Source organism: Phyllobates terribilis, unplaced genomic scaffold, assembly GCF_046119375.1.
Source record: "Phyllobates terribilis strain yellow unplaced genomic scaffold, ASM4611937v1 Scaffold_2__4_contigs__length_985480577, whole genome shotgun sequence".
In the NCBI taxonomy this organism is placed as follows: domain Eukaryota; kingdom Metazoa; phylum Chordata; class Amphibia; order Anura; family Dendrobatidae; genus Phyllobates; species Phyllobates terribilis.
Window position 1 is genome coordinate 570,103,460 of NW_027362762.1, and position 13,036 is coordinate 570,116,495.

The window sequence follows — 13,036 nt, forward strand, 5'->3', positions numbered from 1 at the left end:
TGTGGGTAGAATATATATCCCACGGGGGTAAAATTGAAAAAAGTTGAAAAAAAATTTTTTTGGGACTTAGTCATTTTTCCGGCGTTTATCAGTCTTTCAGATAGGGGAAATGTCAGTGAGCGTTCCAATTTCAGTTCCAGAGTGATTCGCCCAATGAGTCCTTGTTATTTAGTTGTTTTCAGCCAATTTTCTGGATTTTTGAAAATTTCACTTTTTTGTGAAAATATCCACTAAATGAGGGAATAATATGTGTGAGAGTACCGAAGGAGAGTTCCAAATGTGTGTGGGTAGAATATATATCCGACGGGGTTAAAATTGAAAAAAGTTGAAAAAAAATTTTTTTTGGACTTAGTAATTTTTCCGGCGTTTATCAGACTTTCAGATAGGGGAAATGTCAGTGAGCGTTCCGATTTCAGTTCCAGAGCGATTCGCCCAATGAGTCCTTGATATTTAGTCGTTTTTCAGCCAATTTTCTGGATTTTTGAAAATTTCACTTTTTTGTGAAAATATCCACTAAATGAGGGAATAATATGTGTGAGGGTACCCCAGGAGAGTTCCAAATGTGTGTGGGAAGAATATATATCCCACGGGGGTAAAATTGAAAAAAGTTGAAAAAAATTATTTTTTGGACTTAGTCATTTTTCTGGCGTTTATCAGACTTTCAGATAGGGGAAATGTCAGTGAGCGTTCCAATTTCAGTTCCAGAGCGATTCTCCCAATGAGTCCTTGATATTTAGTCGTTTTTCAGCCAATTTTCTGGATTTTTGAAAATTTCACTTTTTTGTGAAAATATCCACTAAATGAGGGAATAATATGTGTGAGGGTACCCCAGGAGAGTTCCAAATGTGTGTGGGTAGAATATATATCCCACGGGGGTTAAATTGAAAAAAGTTGAAAAAAAATTTTTTTTGGACTTAGTAATTTTTCCGGCGTTTATAAGACTTTCAGATAGGGGAAATGTCAGTGAGCGTTCCGATTTCAGTTCCAGAGCGATTCGCCCAATGAGTCCTTGATATTTAGTCGTTTTTCAGCCAATTTTCTGAATTTTTGAAAATTTCACTTTTTTGTGAAAATATCCACTAAATGAGGGAATAATATGTGTGAGGGTACCCCAGGAGAGTTCCAAATGTGTGTGGGTAGAATACATATCCCACGGGGGTAAAATTGAAAAAAGTTGAAAAAAAATTTTTTTTGGACTTAGTCATTATTCTGGCGTTTATCAGACTTTCAGATAGGGGAAATGTCAGTGAGCATTCCGATTTCAGTTTCAGAGCGATTCGCCCAATGAGTCCTTGATATTTAGTCGTTTTCAGCCAATTTTCTGGATTTTTGAAAATTTCACTTTTTTGTGAAAATATTCACTAAATGAGGGAATAATATGTGTTAGGGTACCCCAGGAGAGTTCCAAATGTGTGTGGGTAGAATATATATCCGACGGGGGTAAAATTGAAAAAAGTTGAAAAAAAATTTTTTTTGGACTTAGTCATTTTTCCGGCGTTTATCAGACTTTCACATAGGGGAAATGTCAGTGAGCGTTCCGATTTCAGTTCCAGAGTGATTCGCCCAATGAGTCCTTGTTATTTAGTTGTTTTCAGCCAATTTTCTGGATTTTTGAAAATTTCACTTTTTTGTGAAAATATCCACTACATGAGGGAATAATATGTGTGAGGGTACCGAATGAGAGTTCCAAATGTGTGTGGGTAGAATATATATCCCACGGGGGTAAAATTGAAAAAAGTTGAAAAAAAATTTTTTTGGGACTTAGTCATTTTTCCGGCGTTTATCAGTCTTTCAGATAGGGGAAATGTCAGTGAGCGTTCCAATTTCAGTTCCAGAGTGATTCGCCCAATGAGTCCTTGTTATTTAGTTGTTTTCAGCCAATTTTCTGGATTTTTGAAAATTTCACTTTTTTGTGAAAATATCCACTAAATGAGGGAATAATATGTGTGAGAGTACCGAAGGAGAGTTCCAAATGTGTGTGGGTAGAATATATATCCGACGGGGTTAAAATTGAAAAAAGTTGAAAAAAAATTTTTTTTGGACTTAGTAATTTTTCCGGCGTTTATCAGACTTTCAGATAGGGGAAATGTCAGTGAGCGTTCCGATTTCAGTTCCAGAGCGATTCGCCCAATGAGTCCTTGATATTTAGTCGTTTTTCAGCCAATTTTCTGGATTTTTGAAAATTTCACTTTTTTGTGAAAATATCCACTAAATGAGGGAATAATATGTGTGAGGGTACCCCAGGAGAGTTCCAAATGTGTGTGGGTAGAATATATATCCGACGGGGGTAAAATTGAAAAAAGTTGAAAAAAAATTTTTTTTGGACTTAGTCGTTTTTCCGACGTTTATCAGACTTTCAGATAGAGGAAATGTCAGTAAGCATTCCGATTTCAGTTCCAGAGCGATTCGCCCAATGAGTCCTTGTTATTTAGTCGTTTTCAGCCAATTTTCTGGATTTTTGAAAATTTCACTTTTTTGTGAAAATATCCACTAAATGAGGGAATAATATGTGTGAGGGTACCGAATGAGAGTTCCAAATGTGTGTGGGTAGAATATATATCCCACGGGGGTAAAATTGAAAAAAGTTGAAAAAAAATTTTTTTTGGACTTAGTAATTTTTCCGGTGTTTATCAGACTTTCACATAGGGGACATGTCAGTTAGCGTTCCGATTTCAGTTCCAGAGTGATTTACCCAATGAGTCCTTGTTATTTAGTTGTTTTCAGCCAATTTTCTGGATTTTTGAAAATTTCACTTTTTTGTGAAAATATCCACTACATGAGGGAATAATATGTGTGAGGGTACCCCAGGAGAGTTCCAAATGTGTGTGGGAAGAATATATATCCCACAGGGGTAAAATTGAAAAAAGTTGAAAAAAATTTTTTTTTGGACTTAGTCATTTTTCTGGCGTTTATCAGACTTTCAGATAGGGGAAATGTCAGTGAGCGTTCCGATTTCAGTTCCAGAGCAATTCGCCCAATGAGTCCTTGATATTTAGTCGTTTTCAGCCAATTTTCTGGATTTTTGAAAATTTAACTTTTTTGTGAAAATATCCACTAAATGAGGGAATAATATGTGTGAGGGTACCCCAGGAGAGTTCCAAATGTGTGTGGGAAGAAAATATATCCCACGGGGGTAAAATTGAAGAAAGTTGAAAAAAATTTTTTTTTGGACTTAGTCGTTTTTCCAACGTTTATCAGACTTTCAGATAGAGGAAATGTCAGTGAGCATTCCGATTTCAGTTCCAGAGCGATTCGCCCAATGAGTCCTTGTTATTTAGTCGTTTTCAGCCAATTTTCTGGATTTTTGAAAATTTCACTTTTTTGTGAAAATATCCACTAAATGAGGGAATAATATGTGTGAGGGTACCCCAGGAGAGTTCCAAATGTGTGTGGGAAGAAAATATATCCCACGGGGGTAAAATTGAAGAAAGTTGAAAAAAAATTTTTTTTGGACTTAGTCATTTTTCCGGCGTTTATCAGACTTTCAGATAGGGGAAATGTCAGTGAGTGTTCCAATTTCAGTTCCAGAGTGATTCGCCCAATTAGTCCTTGTTATTTAGTTGTTTTCAGCCAATTTTCTGGATTTTTGAAAATTTCACTTTTTTGTGAAAATATCCACTACATGAGGGAATAATATGTGTGAGGGTACCCCAGGAGAGTTCCAAATGTGTGTGGGAAGAATATATATCCCACAGGGGTAAAATTGAAAAAAGTTGAAAAAAATTTTTTTTTGGACTTAGTCATTTTTCTGGCGTTTATCAGACTTTCAGATAGGGGAAATGTCAGTGAGCGTTCCAATTTCAGTTCCAGAGCGATTCGCCCAATGAGTCCTTGTTATTTAGTCGTTTTCAGCCAATTTTCTGGATTTTTGAAAATTTCACTTTTTTGTGAAAATATCCACTAAATGAGGGAATAATATGTGTGAGGGTACCGAATGAGAGTTCCAAATGTGTGTGGGTAGAATATATATCCCACGGGGGTAAAATTGAAAAAAGTTGAAAAAAAATTTTTTTGGGACTTAGTCATTTTTCCGGCGTTTATCAGTCTTTCAGATAGGGGAAATGTCAGTGAGCGTTCCAATTTCAGTTCCAGAGTGATTCGCCCAATGAGTCCTTGTTATTTAGTTGTTTTCAGCCAATTTTCTGGATTTTTGAAAATTTCACTTTTTTGTGAAAATATCCACTAAATGAGGGAATAATATGTGTGAGAGTACCGAAGGAGAGTTCCAAATGTGTGTGGGTAGAATATATATCCGACGGGGTTAAAATTGAAAAAAGTTGAAAAAAAATTTTTTTCGGACTTAGTAATTTTTCCGGCGTTTATCAGACTTTCAGATAGGGGAAATGTAAGTGAGCGTTCCGATTTCAGTTCCAGAGCGATTCGCCCAATGAGTCCTTGATATTTAGTCGTTTTTCAGCCAATTTTCTGGATTTTTGAAAATTTCACTTTTTTGTGAAAATATCCACTAAATGAGGGAATAATATGTGTGAGGGTACCCCAGGAGAGTTCCAAATGTGTGTGGGAAGAATATATATCCCACGGGGGTAAAATTGAAAAAAGTTGAAAAAAATTATTTTTTGGACTTAGTCATTTTTCTGGCGTTTATCAGACTTTCAGATAGGGGAAATGTCAGTGAGCGTTCCAATTTCAGTTCCAGAGCGATTCTCCCAATGAGTCCTTGATATTTAGTCGTTTTTCAGCCAATTTTCTGGATTTTTGAAAATTTCACTTTTTTGTGAAAATATCCACTAAATGAGGGAATAATATGTGTGAGGGTACCCCAGGAGAGTTCCAAATGTGTGTGGGTAGAATATATATCCCACGGGGGTTAAATTGAAAAAAGTTGAAAAAAAATTTTTTTTGGACTTAGTAATTTTTCCGGCGTTTATCAGACTTTCAGATAGGGGAAATGTCAGTGAGCGTTCCGATTTCAGTTCCATAGCGATTCGCCCAATGAGTCCTTGATATTTAGTCGTTTTTCAGCCAATTTTCTGAATTTTTGAAAATTTCACTTTTTTGTGAAAATATCCACTAAATGAGGGAATAATATGTGTGAGGGTACCCCAGGAGAGTTCCAAATGTGTGTGGGTAGAATACATATCCCACGGGGGTAAAATTGAAAAAAGTTGAAAAAAAATTTTTTTTGGACTTAGTCATTATTCTGGCGTTTATCAGACTTTCAGATAGGGGAAATGTCAGTGAGCATTCCGATTTCAGTTTCAGAGCGATTCGCCCAATGAGTCCTTGATATTTAGTCGTTTTCAGCCAATTTTCTGGATTTTTGAAAATTTCACTTTTTTGTGAAAATATTCACTAAATGAGGGAATAATATGTGTTAGGGTACCCCAGGAGAGTTCCAAATGTGTGTGGGTAGAATATATATCCGACGGGGGTAAAATTGAAAAAAGTTGAAAAAAAATTTTTTTTGGACTTAGTCATTTTTCCGGCGTTTATCAGACTTTCACATAGGGGAAATGTCAGTGAGCGTTCCGATTTCAGTTCCAGAGTGATTCGCCCAATGAGTCCTTGTTATTTAGTTGTTTTCAGCCAATTTTCTGGATTTTTGAAAATTTCACTTTTTTGTGAAAATATCCACTACATGAGGGAATAATATGTGTGAGGGTACCGAATGAGAGTTCCAAATGTGTGTGGGTAGAATATATATCCCACGGGGGTAAAATTGAAAAAAGTTGAAAAAAAATTTTTTTGGGTCTTAGTCATTTTTCCGGCGTTTATCAGTCTTTCAGATAGGGGAAATGTCAGTGAGCGTTCCAATTTCAGTTCCAGAGTGATTCGCCCAATGAGTCCTTGTTATTTAGTTGTTTTCAGCCAATTTTCTGGATTTTTGAAAATTTCACTTTTTTGTGAAAATATCCACTAAATGAGGGAATAATATGTGTGAGAGTACCGAAGGAGAGTTCCAAATGTGTGTGGGTAGAATATATATCCGACGGGGTTAAAATTGAAAAAAGTTGAAAAAAAATTTTTTTTGGACTTAGTAATTTTTCCGGCGTTTATCAGACTTTCAGATAGGGGAAATGTCAGTGAGCGTTCCGATTTCAGTTCCAGAGCGATTCGCCCAATGAGTCCTTGATATTTAGTCGTTTTTCAGCCAATTTTCTGGATTTTTGAAAATTTCACTTTTTTGTGAAAATATCCACTAAATGAGGGAATAATATGTGTGAGGGTACCCCAGGAGAGTTCCAAATGTGTGTGGGAAGAATATATATCCCACGGGGGTAAAATTGAAAAAAGTTGAAAAAAATTATTTTTTGGACTTAGTCATTTTTCTGGCGTTTATCAGACTTTCAGATAGGGGAAATGTCAGTGAGCGTTCCAATTTCAGTTCCAGAGCGATTCTCCCAATGAGTCCTTGATATTTAGTCGTTTTTCAGCCAATTTTCTGGATTTTTGAAAATTTCACTTTTTTGTGAAAATATCCACTAAATGAGGGAATAATATGTGTGAGGGTACCCCAGGAGAGTTCCAAATGTGTGTGGGTAGAATATATATCCCACGGGGGTAAAATTGAAAAAAGTTGAAAAAAAATTTTTTTTGGACTTAGTAATTTTTCCGGCGTTTATCAGACTTTCAGATAGGGGAAATGTCAGTGAGCGTTCCGATTTCAGTTCCAGAGCGATTCGCCCAATGAGTCCTTGATATTTAGTCGTTTTTCAGCCAATTTTCTGAATTTTTGAAAATTTCACTTTTTTGTGAAAATATCCACTAAATGAGGGAATAATATGTGTGAGGGTACCCCAGGAGAGTTCCAAATGTGTGTGGGTAGAATACATATCCCACGGGGGTAAAATTGAAAAAAGTTGAAAAAAATTTTTTTTTGGACTTAGTCATTATTCTGGCGTTTATCAGACTTTCAGATAGGGGAAATGTCAGTGAGCATTCCGATTTCAGTTTCAGAGCGATTCGCCCAATGAGTCCTTGATATTTAGTCGTTTTCAGCCAATTTTCTGGATTTTTGAAAATGTCACTTTTTTGTGAAAATATTCACTAAATGAGGGAATAATATGTGTTAGGGTACCCCAGGAGAGTTCCAAATGTGTGTGGGTAGAATATATATCCGACGGGGGTAAAATTGAAAAAAGTTGAAAAAAAATTTTTTTTGGACTTAGTAATTTTTCCGGCGTTTATCAGACTTTCAGATAGGGGAAATGTCAGTGAGCGTTCCGATTTCAGTTCCAGAGCGATTCGCCCAATGAGTCCTTGATATTTAGTCGTTTTTCAGCCAATTTTCTGGATTTTTGAAAATTTCACTTTTTTGTGAAAATATCCACTAAATGAGGGAATAATATGTGTGAGGGTACCGAAGGAGAGTTCCAAATGTGTGTGGGTAGAATATATATCCCACGGGGGTAAAATTGAAAAAAGTTGAAAAAAATTTTTTTTTGGACTTAGTAATTTTTCCGGCGTTTATCAGACTTTCAGATAGGGGAAATGTCAGTGAGCATTCCGATTTCAGTTCCAGAGCGATTCGCCCAATGAGTCCTTGATATTTAGTCGTTTTTCAGCCAATTTTCTGGATTTTTGAAAATTTCACTTTTTTGTGAAAATATCCACTACATGAGGGAATAATATGTGTGAGGGTACCCCAGGAGAGTTCCAAATGTGTGTGGGAAGAATATATATCCCACGGGGGTAAAATTAAAAAAAGTTGAAAAAAATTTTTTTTTGGACTTAGTCATTTTTCTGGCGTTTATCAGACTTTCAGATAGGGGAAATGTCAGTGAGCGTTCCGATTTCAGTTCCAGAGCAATTCGCCCAATGAGTCCTTGATATTTAGTCGTTTTCAGCCAATTTTCTGGATTTTTGAAAATTTCACTTTTTTGTGAAAATATCCACTAAATGAGGGAATAATATGTGTGAGGGTACCGAAGGAGAGTTCCAAATGTGTGTGGGTAGAATATATATCCGACGGGGCTAAAATTGAAAAAAGTTGAAAAAAAATTTTTTTTGGACTTAGTCATTTTTCCGGCGTTTATCAGACTTTCAGATAGGGGAAATGTCAGTGAGCGTTCCAATTTCAGTTCCAGAGTGATTCGCCCAATGAGTCCTTGTTATTTAGTTGTTTTCAGCCAATTTTCTGGATTTTTGAAAATTTCACTTTTTTGTGAAAATATCCACTAAATGAGGGAATAATTTGTGTGAGAGTACCGAAGGAGAGTTCCAAATGTGTGTGGGTAGAATATATATCCCACGGGGGTAAAATTGAAAAAAGTTGAAAAAAAATTTTTTTTGGACTTAGTAATTTTTCCGGCGTTTATCAGACTTTCAGATAGGGGAAATGTCAGTGAGCGTTCCGATTTCAGTTCCAGAGCGATTCGCCCAATGAGTCCTTGATATTTAGTCGTTTTTCAGCCAATTTTCTGAATTTTTGAAAATTTCACTTTTTTGTGAAAATATCCACTAAATGAGGGAATAATATGTGTGAGGGTACCCCAGGAGAGTTCCAAATGTTTGTGGGTAGAATACATATCCCACGGGGGTAAAATTGAAAAAAGTTGAAAAAAATTTTTTTTTGGACTTAGTCATTATTCTGGCGTTTATCAGACTTTCAGATAGGGGAAATGTCAGTGAGCATTCCGATTTCAGTTTCAGAGCGATTCGCCCAATGAGTCCTTGATATTTAGTCGTTTTCAGCCAATTTTCTGGATTTTTGAAAATTTCACTTTTTTGTGAAAATATTCACTAAATGAGGGAATAATATGTGTGAGGGTACCGAATGAGAGTTCCAAATGTGTGTGGGTAGAATATATATCCCACGGGGGTAAAATTGAAAAAAGTTGAAAAAAATTTTTTTTGGGACTTAGTCATTTTTCTGGCGTTTATCAGACTTTCAGATAGGGGAAATGTCAGTGAGCATTCCGATTTCAGTTTCAGAGCGATTCGCCCAATGAGTCCTTGATATTTAGTCGTTTTCAGCCAATTTTCTGGATTTTTGAAAATTTCACTTTTTTGTGAAAATATTCACTAAATGAGGGAATAATATGTGTGAGGGTACCGAATGAGAGTTCCAAATGTGTGTGGGTAGAATATATATCCCACGGGGGTAAAATTGAAAAAAGTTGAAAAAAATTTTTTTTGGGACTTAGTCATTTTTCTGGCGTTTATCAGACTTTCAGATAGGGGAAATGTCAGTGAGCATTCCAATTTCAGTTCCAGAGCGATTCTCCCAATGAGTCCTTGATATTTAGTCGTTTTCAGCCAATTTTCTGGATTTTTGAAAATTTAACTTTTTTGTGAAAATATCCACTAAATGAGGGAATAATATGTGTGAGGGTACCGAAGGAGAGTTCCAAATGTGTGTGGGTAGAATATATATCCCACGGGGGTAAAATTGAAAAAAGTTGAAAAAAATTTTTTTTTCGACTTAGTAATTTTTCCGGCGTTTATCAGACTTTCAGATAGGGGAAATGTCAGTGAGCATTCCGATTTCAGTTCCAGAGCGATTCGCCCAATGAGTCCTTGATATTTAGTCGTTTTTCAGCCAATTTTCTGGATTTTTGAAAATTTCACTTTTTTGTGAAAATATCCACTAAATGAGGGAATAATATGTGTGAGGGTACCCCAGGAGAGTTCCAAATGTGTGTGGGTAGAATATATATCCCACGGGGGTAAAATTGAAAAAAGTTGAAAAAAATTTTTTTTTGGACTTAGTCATTATTCTGGCGTTTATCAGACTTTCAGATAGGGGAAATGTCAGTGAGCGTTCCGATTTCAGTTCCAGAGCGATTCGCCGAATGAGTCCTTGATATTTAGTCGTTTTCAGCCAATTTTCTGGATTTTTGAAAATTTCACTTTTTTGTGAAAATATCCACTAAATGAGGGAATAATATGTGTGAGGGTACCCCAGGAGAGTTCCAAATGTGTGTGGGTAGAATATATATCCCACGGGGGTAAAATTGAAAAAAGTTGAAAAAAAATTTTTTTTGGACTTAGTCGTTTTTCCGACGTTTATCAGACTTTCAGATAGAGGAAATGTCAGTGAGCATTCCGATTTCAGTTCCAGAGTGATTCGCCCAATGAGTCCTTGTTATTTAGTTGTTTTCAGCCAATTTTCTGGATTTTTGAAAATTTCACTTTTTTGTGAAAATATCCACTAAATGACTGAATAATATGTGTGAGAGTACCGAAGGAGAGTTCCAAATGTGTGTGGGTAGAATATATATCCGACGGGGGTAAAATTGAAAAAAGTTGAAAAAAATTATTTTTTGGACTTAGTAATTTTTCCGGCGTTTATCAGACTTTCAGATAGGGGAAATGTCAGTGAGCGTTCCAATTTCAGTTCCAGAGCGATTCTCCCAATGAGTCCTTGATATTTAGTCGTTTTCAGCCAATTTTCTGGATTTTTGAAAATTTAACTTTTGTGAAAATATCCACTAAATGAGGGAATAATATGTGTGAGGGTACCCCAGGAGAGTTCCAAATGTGTGTGGGAAGAAAATATATCCGACGGGGGTAAAATTGAAGAAAGTTGAAAAAAAATTTTTTTTGGACTTAGTCATTTTTCCGGCGTTTATCAGACTTTCAGATAGGGGAAATGTCAGTGAGCATTCCGATTTCAGTTCCAGAGCGATTCGCCCAATGAGTCCTTGTTATTTAGTCGTTTTCAGCCAATTGTCTGGCTTTTTGAAAATTTCACTTTTTTGTGAAAATATCCACTAAATGAGGGAATAATATGTGTGAGGGTACCGAAGGAGAGTTCCAAATGTGTGTGGGTAGAATATATATCCGACGGGGCTAAAATTGAAAAAAGTTGAAAAAAAATTTTTTTTGGACTTAGTCATTTTTCCGGCGTTTATCAGACTTTCAGATAGGGGAAATGTCAGTGAGCGTTCCAATTTCAGTTCCAGAGTGATTCGCCCAATGAGTCCTTGTTATTTAGTTGTTTTCAGCCAATTTTCTGGATTTTTGAAAATTTCACTTTTTTGTGAAAATATCCACTAAATGAGGGAATAATATGTGTGAGAGTACCGAAGGAGAGTTCCCAATGTGTGTGGGTAGAATATATATCCCACGGGGGTAAAATTGAAAAAAGTTGAAAAAAATTTTTTTTTGGACTTAGTAATTTTTCCGGCGTTTATCAGACTTTCAGATAGGGGAAATGTCAGTGAGCGTTCCGATTTCAGTTCCAGAGCGATTCGCCCAATGAGTCCTTGATATTTAGTCGTTTTTCAGCCAATTTTCTGGATTTTTGAAAATTTCACTTTTTTGTGAAAATATCCACTAAATGAGGGAATAATATGTGTGAGGGTACCGAATGAGAGTTCCAAATGTGTGTGGGTAGAATATATATCCCATGGGGGTAAAATTGAAAAAAGTTGAAAAAAAATTTTTTTTGGACTTAGTAATTTTTCCGGTGTTTATCAGACTTTCACATAGGGGACATGTCAGTTAGCGTTCCGATTTCAGTTCCAGAGTGATTTGCCCAATGAGTCCTTGTTATTTAGTTGTTTTCAGCCAATTTTCTGGATTTTTGAAAATTTCACTTTTTTGTGAAAATATCCACTACATGAGGGAATAATATGTGTGAGGGTACCCCAGGAGAGTTCCAAATGTGTGTGGGAAGAATATATATCCCACAGGGGTAAAATTGAAAAAAGTTGAAAAAAATTTTTTTTTGGACTTAGTCATTTTTCTGGCGTTTATCAGACTTTCAGATAGGGGAAATGTCAGTGAGCGTTCCGATTTCAGTTCCAGAGCAATTCGCCCAATGAGTCCTTGATATTTAGTCGTTTTCAGCCAATTTTCTGGATTTTTGAAAATTTAACTTTTTTGTGAAAATATCCACTAAATGAGGGAATAATATGTGTGAGGGTACCCCAGGAGAGTTCCAAATGTGTGTGGGAAGAAAATATATCCCACGGGGGTAAAATTGAAGAAAGTTGAAAAAAAAATTTTTTTGGACTTAGTCATTTTTCCGGCGTTTATCAGACTTTCAGATAGGGGAAATGTCAGTGAGCGTTCCGATTTCAGTTCCAGAGCGATTCGCCCAATGAGTCCTTGTTATTTAGTTGTTTTCAGCCAATTTTCTGGATTTTTGAAAATTTCACTTTTTTGTGAAAATATCCACTAAATGAGGGAATAATATGTGTGAGAGTACCGAAGGAGAGTTCCCAATGTGTGTGGGTAGAATATATATCCCACGGGGGTAAAATTGAAAAAAGTTGAAAAAAATTTTTTTTTGGACTTAGTCGTTTTTCCGACGTTTATCAGACTTTCAGATAGAGGAAATGTCAGTGAGCATTCCGATTTCAGTTCCAGAGCTATTCGCCCAATGAGTCCTTGTTATTTAGTCGTTTTCAGCCAATTTTCTGGATTTTTGAAAATTTCACTTTTTTGTGAAAATATCTACTAAATGAGGGAATAATATGTGTGAGGGTACCCCAGGAGAGTTCCAAATGTGTGTGGGAAGAAAATATATCCCACGGGGGTAAAATTGAAGAAAGTTGAAAAAAAATTTTTTTTGGACTTAGTCATTTTTCCGGCGTTTATCAGACTTTCAGATAGGGGAAATGTCAGTGAGCGTTCCAATTTCAGTTCCAGAGTGATTCGCCCAATGAGTCCTTGTTATTTAGTTGTTTTCAGCCAATTTTCTGGATTTTTGAAAATTTCACTTTTTTGTGAAAATATCCACTACATGAGGGAATAATATGTGTGAGGGTACCCCAGGAGAGTTCCAAATGTGTGTGGGAAGAATATATATCCCACGGGGGTAAAATTGAAAAAAGTTGAAAAAAATTTTTTTTTGGACTTAGTCATTTTTCTGGCGTTTATCAGACTTTCAGATAGGGGAAATGTCAGTGAGCGTTCCGATTTCAGTTCCAGAGCAATTCGCCCAATGAGTCCTTGATATTTAGTCGTTTTCAGCCAATTTTCTGGATTTTTGAAAATTTAACTTTTTTGTGAAAATATCCACTAAATGAGGGAATAATATGTGTGAGGGTACCCCAGGAGAGTTCCAAATGTGTGTGGGAAGAAAATATATCCCACGGGTTTAAAATTGAAGAAAGTTGAAAAA